The 12,532-nt window shown below is 41.7% G+C and overlaps 1 protein-coding gene across 1 annotated transcript in view; it reads left to right on the top strand.

Annotated features, from left to right (window-relative positions):
• Positions 1–11,460, top strand: part of TNFRSF11A (TNF receptor superfamily member 11a) — a 138,161-nt gene extending 126,701 nt beyond the window's left edge. Inside the window, exon 11 of the transcript XR_009534802.1 lies at positions 11,421–11,460. The gene's annotated coding sequence lies outside the window, so the exon portion shown is untranslated. The remainder of the gene's footprint in view (positions 1–11,420) is intronic.
• Positions 11,461–12,532: the final 1,072 nt, after the last annotated feature.

Genomic DNA, 12,532 nt, shown 5'->3' with positions numbered 1-12,532 from the left:
ACTTTCTTTTCTTCTTCCCATTAATAAACCTTAATTGAGCATCCACTGTTTTCTAAGCACAGTGGTGGGTACTGGAGACACAGAGATAAACAAAACCTGGTTTTTATCCCTGAGTAACCAAAATCGAACACAGTGAAACAAGAGCCTCATGAGAAAAAAGTTGAATATTACAATATAAGCCTCATGCCCTGCTCTTGTTTTTTCTTCAACCACGTATGGGTTTCTAGTATTTGATGGTGAATTTATTTTTATTTTATTATTTCATATACCTTTAAAATCTCTGTGTCTTCAAGGCTTATGTTTTTCCCCTTTTATTATAACACTCTACCTTTTGTAGATACAGATAAATATAACCTTTTATTGCATCCATTGGATTTTTATTGGGGATCTAGAAAGCAGGTAAAGAGAAAGATTTGGAAGGAGTGGTAACGCGCGGGTAGAAAGTCTTGCTGGCGTTGCTGAGATATGAAACAGAATATGTAGTTGTGTCCCACACCCTCCAATAAACATGCTTCAGGCTCTTAGGGAAAGGCACAACAGAATGAGTCAGAATGCCTGAGAGGGAAACCTCCCCTCCAGCCATAAAGAGAGAAGAGAAAAAGAAAGCTTGGAAGGCTAGAGGGATTCCAGTCATGTGTCTTTCAGGAGAACAACAGGACACACTCCCATATAAACAATTCACTAACTGCATCATTGTCAAGGTGAAGCAGTTTTAAGAACTAAGATGAAAAGCAAGTGAAAGCTACTCAATACACTGTTCCTTCCTATCAGGTCCCTAACCCCATGGGGAGGCTAAAACCAGTGTCTTAGAATGAAATGTAAACACATGTGTAAGGCCTTTGTCTGGGCCAGGAGATGGAGCCAGGGAAGAAAATACAGAAGTATATTACCTGAGAAAGATTAGAGAACAGAAAAGCTCTTCTTATCTTGAAAAGGTAATCACATTCTTGCATAACTGGAATCATTAACAGCTCATTGTGAGGGAAAGGGAATGAAATGAAATGAATACTAGAAAGAATTTTCTGGAAAGCATTTAAGGCCTTGACCAACTACATCATCCACCCTCAGAGTGAGATGTAGAGTTCTAGTCGCCCCACTGTACCTGAGGGGGGTCCATCTTGAGAGGGATTCTTTGCACTGGTGTTTAAGGCAACCTGGTGACAAGTCTCAGGGAAAGAGTCAGTAAGCTTCAGTAATTTTTAAAAGTCAGTTGTCAGAGGCAATGGGTGAGTCTGAACACAACAAGCAGTCTGTCCATTGGGTCCAACAGCCCACACTTGGGGGCATAAGTAGGGGGTTAGGGATGCTGGCTAAAGACTGCGGAAGGTCGAGACGCTTTGCCTGTGCCAAGTGGCCGCACAGCTGGTGGGGCTCAGCTATGTGGTCAGCCCTGGGGCACTCCACAGTCTCCCCACAAGCCCCCAAGGGTACCAGCGGGTGAGGCCCTGTGGGACCGGAAGCCACAAGATCCCGCAGGCTCTGGGAAGCCTTTGTTCTGTGACTGCAACCAGATGTCACTGCTTCAGGGCCAGGCTCAGTGGGGTGGTGTTGGAAGGTGGGGAAGGCAGAAGGTTCAAGGGCCCGAGCAGTGGAAACAGCAGGGCAGGTAGAACCCTGAAAGCTACAGTGGAGGGCAGTGACTTCAGGTGGACATTCAAGTGAAGCACCAGGAAGTCCTTCAATGTGACAGACAGTCCAGGAGACCTGACAGTAGCTCCCAAGGAGGGACTTTCCATCACTCACTCCACAGGGAAGGCAGCACAGGCCCTAAGGGCGGATGGGCAATGTTCTTACACTACACCACCTACTTCATGCTCTTCCCGGCCAGGAAAGGCAAAGTGACCTGCTGCTTGTGTTCTGACATCCACAGGATTCCATCCAGCCTGTTTCAGTGAGGTGTTTGTACCCTGGCTGTTCATAATGGTGTCCCCAAACTTTCTTGCTTGCCTGCTCCACCAATAAAAAATGTGAGCATGCACCCCAGTGTGCATTTATTTATTTATAAATGAATTATAAACATAAGCTCCTGTATGGTATGTGTGTTATAAACCATATACAAAGTAGAAATGACAAAAGGATGAGATTAAAAATATATATAAGTAGAAGTTCTGTTATTTCCTTCCAGTACCCCAGTAGGGTTCCTTGTGCATCTAGAGGGTACAGGCGCCCACTTTGAAAGTCACAGAAGATGGAATAGAAAGTATGCATAAAGCACTCTGCTGTGTATCCAACCATCATGGTTATCTCCAGAAAAAGTACTTGTACCACCATTTAAGTGGTGAGCTGCACCAACTGCTTTCTTCATGGAATATCCTTTTTACTTGAAAGAACAGCTGGCAACTAGGGTTATTCAGACTTGACTGCATGGTGGGCATTTTCTTGAAAATGCACCAAGTGAGCTTGTCACACCAAGGAAAAGCAACCGGTAATATTTGTTTCTTTGAGCTTTGAAGCAAAAATTCGATTTTTAAAAATCTCGTATCAGGCATCATAAGCTTGACAGCATCCCAATACTTAAAGACTTTTCAGATGAGTTTGGTGTGGATAATAATGAATGTGGTTTTTTGATATTGTGTAATGAAATGGGTCAACATTTGGAAGAAGTCCACAACTCAGGGAACCAATATTTTCCAAATAGTCAATGCATGATGTTATAAAATTATGCAAGGGTGTGGACAGAATATCCATTCAAAGTGCATGTGTTCCCCCCCCCCTCCGCAATTCAAACACTGGAGCCTAATCCCCAGTGTGATGGTGTTAGGAGGGGGACCTTGGGAGGTGATTTGATAGGTGATCCTGTCCTCATGAATGGGATTAGTGCTCTGATAAAAGAGACCCCAGAGAGTTCCCTCACCCCTTCTGCCACCTGAGGACATGGTAAAAAGTCTGTGTACGAGGCTCTCATCAAACACTGAATCTGACAGGGCCTCGAACTCGGACTTCCCAGCTTCTAGAACTGTAGAAATAAATTTCTGCTGTTCATAAGCCACCCAGTCTATGGTATTTTTGTTATAGCGGCTTAGTGATAATGAAGTGATTGCACTCATTTAACCACTGGTTATAATTCATCATACAGTTATAACAATTTTTTTCAGTTTAATTCCACAAAAATATATTCACTTTGTGTTCTTCCTCCATTTTTGCTTTTCTCTGAAATTGCCTTCTGTTCTTTGACCTACAGTAATATCTAAATTACTAAGAAAGGCCATAGGACAGTCATACATCAAGAAGGTGAAGAATTAAGATAAATAGTTAATTTAAAGGAGAACGCTTTGCATGAATGTTTTATGAAGGTTTCTGAGGAAGGCAGTGGGGGGGTTCTTCTGATTGGTTGCCTGAGTTCTACATTCATTTAATTCCTCAATGCTGTTATCTGCTTTGAAGGTAATGTGGGGATTTTTAAGTGAAAGCAAACACGCAAAAACCTTTATCAATAACATTACCAAAGCAGTATTGTGGAATCATCAACTAATCTAGAGTAAAAATAAGACTTTTCATACAAATTGCACTTTTCATTCTAATGCTGACAGTGTGCACTGCACAGATCTTTGCTCTGGATTTTGTAACTCTTCTAAACCTTATCTTGGATACAAATAGATCTGTGGCATGTCAAGAAGGTAGCAGGACCACTGGAGATTAGGAAGGCTGTGTGGTCGAGACATTTTTTAAATTTATGAAAAATACTCTACTGTCATGCATACTGGTTTCCTGGGGTTATTTCCATCCTCTTCTTTCAGTGCAAGACCCAATCATGTTTATACACAGTGTCTTGGCAAACACGTGGTATTTACCATGTCACGTACACTAGGATGAGAAGTTCAGTCTTGAACTGTACTGCCCAATGTCGCAGCTACCAACCGTCTGTGGCTATTCAAAGTTAAAAGTAAACTAATTAGATTTAAATAAAATGTAAAATTCACCTCCTCATTCTCAACCAGCCACATTTCAAGCGCTCAAGACCTCATATGGCTAGTGGCTACCATACTGGAGAATGCAGATGCAGAATATTTCTTTTGTCACAGCAAGTTCTATTGAACAGTGGTTATCTAGAACACAACCTGTAGTTCTCATTTTTTAATAGATGGCTGTATGATGATCATACCTGCTTTTTAAAGAATGTTAGTAATTTGAAAAATTAATTACATTAAAAAAATGAGTTTTTGGAATTCTGTTTACAAACGCATGTTTTTAAACTTAAGTAAAGTGAATACAGCAAAAGCATGTATTTGCAGACCAGCTTCTTCCAAGTTGCCTATTTCACTCTGCCGACGTTCACTGACTCATTCGAAAGATATTTACCTAGTGCCTTCTGTGTGCCAGGTACCCTTCTGGGCTCTGAAACAAAACGAACAAAATCCCTGGCCTCACGGAGCTTACCGTGTACCCTGTGGGATGAGAGGCAAATGTTATCTCTGTTTCCAGGTCCAGACACAAGTATCTGTATAGGGTATTATGTGCCAAAGCAGGGAACAAAGTGAGAAGATTCCAATTCTCATGTTGTTGCTCATTAAGAAGGCATAGAAAGAGGCAAATACTAAGAATATAACTTCTGATTTTAAAGGACATTCTCATCATCAAAAACAAAACAGCCTTGCCAAAAATTTTAAAATACTAGTCCTGAAAAACCCCATTTGCCTGACAAAGCGTGCCAGGGACTTAGGCACATTTTCCAATGTCACCGTCTTCCTTCATGGGATCAGCGTATAGACAGCTAGAAGTGGTTTTAGCCTCTTCTGTTCCAGCTTCCCTCCCAGAACATCCAGCCAGGTAACCATTTCAGCCCTAGCTGGGTACTTTGGATAGCAGAAAGCTCACCAATTTAATGAACAGCAGGGACACATTTTCATCAGTCCTAACTTTTATTATTATTATTATTACTACAGTATTACATATCTGTAGTTAGAAGTTGAGAAACAACAGATAAAAATGAAAATATTAAATTAGTTGTATTCCTGATACCCAGAGAGAGAATCACCAGAAGCGTTTTGATATGTATTCTTCAAGAATTTCTCTCTCTCTCTCACTCTCTCTTTCCCACATATATATTATATATATAATGTATATAATATATATAATGTATATATTATATATATAATGTATATAATATATAATGTATATATTATATATATAATGTATATAATATATATAATATATAATGTATATAATGTATATAATATATATATAATGTATATTATATATATAATGTATATAATATATATAAATTTCTATCAAATCAAAATGGCACCATTTGTATCTCACTTTTTTTTTACTTAACCATATCGTACAAATGCATTTTCATTCAAATAAGTATGACTCTCCATCACCATTTTTTTTTTCTTGGTCACGCCACATGGCTTGCAGGATCTTCATCCCCCAACCAGGGATCAAACCCAGGCCCCTGGCATTGAGAGCGCCGAGTCCTAACCACTGGACCACCAGGGAATTCCCTCTCCATCATCATTTTAATAGCTGTGTAATATTACATGCACTGACTATATTCAATGAGTTATTTAAGGTCTTGTTGTTGAAAGTTTACATTATTCTAAATGTTTCACCATTATAACCAATACACCATCAAACATCCTCGTACATATATCTTTGTGAAGTTGATTTCATTTCAGCGATCAAAATTTAGAAGTGAAATGCCTGGGTCAAAGGTTTGGTACATATTTAAGGCTTTTCATGTAAATCACCAAATTCTGTCCCAGAAAAACTGAACATCTACCCTAATTCCAGCAGTTATGAGAATGCCCCTTTCCCCAGGACTTACCCCCAATACTCTTCTTGGGAGAACTTTACCTTTTTTCTAGTTTTCACTCATTTGTGCCCAGCTTGCCCCTGGGACAGCTGTTCTAGTGTTTGAACAAAACCGTCATGTCCCAACAAAGTCTCCTCCTTTTTAGACCTCACCTCCCTCCAGTATGGATTAATAAATTATTGTCAGCCGGGCACCTGGAGGATCAATAGTTCTGTTCTTGATCTTTTACTGCTCAACATTCTAATAGATGACTTGGAGGAAGTTATAAAAAGCATGCTTGCAAATTCTGCTCAACGTTTATTTAGTACCTACCAGATGCCAGGCATGATGCCTTGTTCTTAAGACATAAATACAGACGAGCTCTCTTCCCTGCCCTGGAGGAGCGCATGGTACTATCAGAGTGAGGAGAGTATGACGGGGCTGGACCAGGTGATGGATTTCCAGCATGGCTCACATAGGAAATTGTAATCTTTGTGGCAGAGGGCACCGGCCACCCCATCCCTTCCACAGGCTGTAGCACGCTGATTGGGAGACTCTGCTCCATTCAACAAATATTTATTGAGCACTGTCTGTGTGTCAGGCTGTGTTCTCCAGAACGATCCCCTAGAAATTAGTTTTTGAAGTGTGCTGCCCTTTCCCCCAGAACAGACACAGCAGAAACATGTTTCCAGTACACTCATACCCAAGTGTCCTCTGCTTTAACTCTGCCTTTCCCCGTGCCGTTATTTATTTTCTCCGACAATTTCCCAAGAGAATTTCTGGCTGACTAATATAAAACCAAATGCATTTTGTAGAGTTCTAGGATGCAAACACATTAATCTTAAAGGGAGATAAGCTGTTTCGAATCCTTTTGGGAGGGGAATGAGGCAGTGTATAAATACCTAAGATGGTAATTCCAAAACTCCACTGTGAAGTATAATTAGTCTGGAATAGAAAAAGGAATGCTCCAAACTCTAAAACATTCGGCACTTGGTGATTGACAGATGATTCCGTTACTAATATTAAACCTCCAGAAACTTCTAAACTGTACTCCGAGATCAGCTCTCCCGTATGTCCTACTTCCTTCTGTGCCACGACAGTCAGGTCTCAGATTTGCGTTTTCCTCAGAGAATGGGGTTGTTGTACGCTCCAGGAAATCCTCGTGTCTGACAGGATTTAACATAAGAAACAGCTCTCCACTGTGGGCCTCCTGGTCAAATGTCCTGGCGGGGCCAGAAAGACGTAGAAAAGTTTACTGTGCTTTGAACTGTTGGGCGTTGGATGCCAAAATCAACAGCCCTTCTTTCCAGAGGAGTACAATCAGCTTGTGATTTGAAGGTTGAAATAATGAAGCATCCCTTGTTCAATTTCAGGTTTCAGTATTTTACTCTTTGCATTGGTGCCTGACATTTTGCTGGATGTCACAATAGTTTGTGGTTGATTGGAGCAGAACAGTTGATCTTTGTCTCTGTGTTTTATGAACCATGTCCCACTCACTAGAGGTCAGAGAGTGTGTGTTAAGGTTGGCTTTGTCTTCTCACTTTCCTTTCCAGAATCTTAAAGGGAAAGAAACCATGTGCCTGTCTCCCCTTCCCCTCACTGGTCACGGCCATGAGTGGTTACCAACATTCTAAGCCTTCATTTTCCAAATCAAGCTTTGTTCATACGCTCCACAAACAGCCACCCCTCAGGCTACCCTTGGGCCTAGAAGTGCAAACACACCGGCAGTGCAGGACAATTCGCTCAGGAGGACGGCAAAAGGGAAAGGCCACGCAGGCCCCCGGAAGTGGGCTGGAGGCTGTTTCCTCAGGGAATTCCAAGGCCTTGGTTTGGAAGGGGAAGCACCCAGCAGCCCTAGGCAAGACCCCGTAGCCTGTGGGCTTCTTGTCCTCTGAGGAGGGGCCAGGTTGAAAGTGACCAGAGGGGGCTCTTGAGAGCAGACAGCCCAGCACAGGGGCACATCTAGTTTGAGTATATGGGCCATGCTGCAAACATACACGCACACACACACACTCACACACACTCTCTTTCTTTTAATTAAAAGTTTTATTGAGATAATCATAGATTCAAATGCAGTTGTAAGCAATTAATGCAGAACTTGGACATGTTGGCTGGAGTGTCCACCCACATACATGAAAGGTCCTTCCTGGTGTAAGACGAGACGAGTGACAGGGTAGGCCCCAGGCAGAGGCAGGGGATTCTAAATTGGAACATGCTTGCCATGTCATTGCGAAGTTATATTTGTCAAGGAAGGAGCATATGAATACCATTTAACAGTTTGTTAGCTTGATTTATATCTGGATTTATAGACCTATGGCATGCGGGCCTCCCTTTGTACCTTTCCCCTGCACCCCTGCAAAGGTTAGGGGTGAACCTAGGGCTGGAGGGGAGTTTATTCCTAAGTTAATTACCCCTAGAGATAGTTTGAAGGTTCTGAAACCTATCTAGAGCAGCCTGTTGGGTCCCAGAAAATGTCCTATCCCTCCCTTGGAGAGCCTTCTAAGAGTCTGGTAGCCAGGGAAGGAGTTTGCTAGGGGTATTGGGGATGGTGTGTGGAAAACTGGGGTTTGGGGAAAGATTCTCTCGGTAAGACTGAAATGAAGAACTCTTTTTCCCGCAAGATAAGTGATCCATGTCTTTTTCTCTGCTTTGGTTGTTTCTTTTGTTCTTGTTCTTTTGGGATTTCCCTTAGCATCCAAGTAAGATTTCATATGAAAAACTCCTATATGTCTTGGCTAAGCTGAGAGGCTAAGGGGGAGGTGCACTTGTGGGCTTGAGTAAGTGGTGAGGTCAGCGCCCTGGGACGAGGACAGAGGCAGTAGCCAGGGCAGGTGGAGCCCTGGAAACATTTTGTGACCTCTGCTACCTACAGCAGCTTCAGGAAAGCAGGGTCTGTTCCTGTCCCACCCCCGTGCCCAGGGCATGTGTGTGCTCAGACAATGTTTGTTCAGTGAACGAACAAATGTCCTCATCTAGCCTGCTACACCAAGTAAACACCTAATAAATTGTTGAGTTAAAGAATTAAGCATTTTAATTAATTAAATAGTACTAATAACTGTGATTAACAAAAAATATTAATGTTACCTGTAAATATAATATATTATAATTATATAAATAATATGCATACATGGTAATAAAATTAAAATATAATTAATAATTGTTAATTTAGTTAAAATTTAAATAGTAAACAATTTATTTAGACCATTTCATTGAATATATTTAAACTAAATTCACTCCTAGAAAGCTTCACCACTTCATCTAAAGAGAGAGAAAAGCAAATCATGTTACCAAACTGAAAAGAGGGGGTGATTTAAAATAGCTGCCAGCAAATGCATCATAACTCCTTCCTGGTTTCAGCATACGGAGCACTGTGTTCCGAGTTGTTTGCAGTGTCCTTGACGGATGTGCCCTTCCGTAAGATGTTTGCTTGAATTTGTAGAACAAGTTCAACCACCAAGATAAACACCATTGCTTCTAGGCCAGGCCTTCCAAGTAAGGCTCCTCAGGTTGTCTCTTTATATATTTATTTCAGGCTCTTGCAAAGGTCCCTAAATTGCTGTCTCAGTATACGTGTTTGCAGTATTTATGCTTAATGTTGACAGCTCTACTCTTTTTTTTTTTTTGCTACAAAACATTTTATTAATAAAGTCCAAGATTGTTAAATAAATATGTAATGAGTAATGTGTTTAATGTGTAGCATTTTCTTCCTCCAATAGAGATGATCAGCCTTATTCACATCATTATTTGATTTTTGAATGAGCACCTTACTGCAATGCATTCTTATTTACGTTCAATAGAGGACCCATCAAGTTTCTCTCCAGCCCTAAAATACATGATGCAATTCTATAAATTGAAACTGAATTATTCCCAAACAGTAGTGGGCATGTACAGCTCTACTATTTTATCAAATTTACCAAGTGCTACGTATCTGATCTTCAGCCAGAATTTATTGATACATTACCATGACTCAGTGCAAGGCATTCTTATGCATATTTATCCACACCAATTAAAAATGATAAGACGTATAGATCAATGGAATAGAAATGAGAGTCCAGGAATAAACCCATAGATCTACAGTTAATTGACAAGGATGTCAAGACAATAAAATGGGGAAAGAACAGTCTTTCAACAAATGGTATTGGGACAGCTGGATATCCACAAGCAAAAGAATGAGCTGGACCTCTATTTTATAGCATATACAAAAATTAACTAAAAAATAGATCAGGGATTCCCTGGTGGCACAGTGGTTAAGAATCCGCCTGCCAATGCAGGGGACACGGGTTCGAGCCCTGGTCTGGGAAGATCTCACGTGCTGCAGAGCGACTAAGCCCGGGCGCCACAACTACTGAGCCTGTGATCTAGAGCCCGTGAGCCACAACTACTGAAGCCCGCGCACCCTAGAGCCCGTGCTCCGCAACAGGAGAAGCCACCGCAATGGGAAGCCCGCCCACCGCAAGAAGAGTAGCCCCCGCTCGCCGCAACTAGAGAAAGCCCGCGTGCAACAACTAAGACCCAACGCAGACAAAAATAAATAAGTAAATTTATTTTAAAAAATAAAAATAGATCAAAGGCCTAAATTTAGAAACTAAAATTATAAAATTCTTAGAAGGAAATATAGGGGTAAATCTTCCTGACTTCAGATTTGACACTGGATTCTTAGAAATTACATTAAAAGTACAGGCAACAAAAGAACAAACAAATTGGGCTTCATAAAAATTAAAAACTTTTGTGTATTAAAGGGCTATCAAGAAAGTGAAAAGACAATGTACACAATGGGAGAAAATATTTGAAAAAACATGTATCAGATAAGAGACTTGCATCCAGAACATATAAAGAACACTTGGAGCTCAACAACAGAAAGACAAACAACTAAATTTAAAAATGGGCAAAGAGCCTGATATTTCTCCAAAAATATATAAATGACCAACAGGCACATGAAAAGATGCTCAACATCATGAGTCATTAAGGAAATGTAAATCAAAACCACAATGAGATATACTTCACACCCAGGAGGATGGCTACAATTACAAAAATAAAATAAACAAAAAAATAACAAGTGTGGGCAAAGATGTGGAGAAATTGGAACCGTCATTCATTGCTGGTGAGAATGTAAAATGGTTCAGTTGCTGTGGAAAACAGTTTGGCAGTTCCTCAAAAAGTTAAAAATAGAATTACCATATGATCCTAGACTGAAAATAGATACTCCAATAAATACACGTACATGAATGCTCATTACCACACTATTCACAATAGCCAAATGGTGGAAACAACCGGTAGGTCCCTCAGTGGATAAATGGATAAACAAAAGGAGGTATATCCACACAAGTGTATCTAACTCAGCCATCATACTACAGTGCTGTCTGCTGCATCCTACAGTGTGGATGGGCCCCCAAAACATGATGCTAAGTGAATGAAGCCAGACATAAAAGGTCATGTCGTGTATGCTTCCATTTATACAATACGTCCAGAATAGGTAGATCCATAGAGACAGAAGAGAAAATTAGTGGTTGCCAGTGGGTGTGGGGAGGGGGAATAGGGAACGACTGCTTAATGGGTACAGGGTTTCCTTCTGAGGTGAGGCAGCTAGATAGAGGTGACGGTTGCACAACATTGTAAGTGTACTAAATACCACTAAACTCTATACTTTTCTTTTCTTTCTTTATTTTTTGGCCACGCTGCGCAGCTTGTGAGATCTTTGTTCCCTCACCGAGGATCGAACTGGGGCACTCAGCAGTGGAAGCGCAGAGTCCTCACCACTGGCTGCCAGGGAATTCCCTGAATGCTATACTTTTAAATGGTTACTTTTATGTTATGTGAATTTTACTTCAACGAAATAAAGGGGAAAAAAGACAACAACCAGACCCTTCCTTGCCCCTCTCCCAGGTACCTCTGTGGAGCTGCTTCTATGGGAACGAGCCTCAGCCTCCACAAACTCCTGCAGGTGCTCAGCCCATCCTCAGGGGGCAGGAAGCACAGTGCAGCCCTGTCCTACCATTTACTGGAGTTTAGGGAAAAAATCACACACACCAGGGCAGTTCCTGGTCTCCCTGTATCCCCCCTCTTCGTCTCCCCACCAGCCCTCTGCTAAGGAAATCTTGGACGTTGTATCAGGACTAGCTACACAATTTGGGGAACCCAGTGCAAAGTGAAATTGCCAGGCCCTCTGTGAAAAGATTAAGAATTTCAAGGTGGGGATAGCAGAGCATCCAAAGAAGCACAGGGCTCTTCATTTCTGAGCATGGTGTCTGTCTGCCCAGGTCATGTGCCCTGGTGGTACCCCACCCCTGTCTCCTGTTTCTGGCTCCGTCATCACTTTATAGCACTATATAGACCCCCTCTCTGACAACAATGAATGTTGTATCCTGTTCAAGCTGCCTGGGACCACTCAGCTGTCCCCCCAGAGCCACCTTCCGAAGCCAGATCAGTTTAATGTCCTCCCAGCCTTTCCCCTCTCACCCCCTCCCTCACATTGCTTGGCACTCAGTTTGCCTGAGAACTTCAGTGGGCCCAACAGAAACCTCGGCTGCCTCTAGAACTCACAATAGGAACAGGAGAGATGGGCCCTGAATGTGAGGGGGCTGGGAGGAAGCATGGCAAGACTGAGGCCCTGAATCAATGGAGGGGGTCAGGCCTGGTGGTCTCTAAGTCCCCTTAAAACCCTGAGAGTCTATATTGAATCTAGGCCGACGTGTACTGTTATTCCTATTTTCACAGATGAGTAAACTGAGACTCAGAGGTTAAGTAACTTCAGCAAGATCACGCAGCTGGATACATGTTTCATTTTGAGTCTAAATG

The sequence above is a fragment of the Lagenorhynchus albirostris genome, chromosome 14, assembly GCF_949774975.1.
Source record: "Lagenorhynchus albirostris chromosome 14, mLagAlb1.1, whole genome shotgun sequence".
Classification (NCBI taxonomy): Eukaryota; Metazoa; Chordata; class Mammalia; order Artiodactyla; family Delphinidae; genus Lagenorhynchus; species Lagenorhynchus albirostris.
The sequence above is the reverse complement of the archived record's forward strand: the minus strand, read 5'-3'. Positions and strand labels throughout refer to the sequence as shown.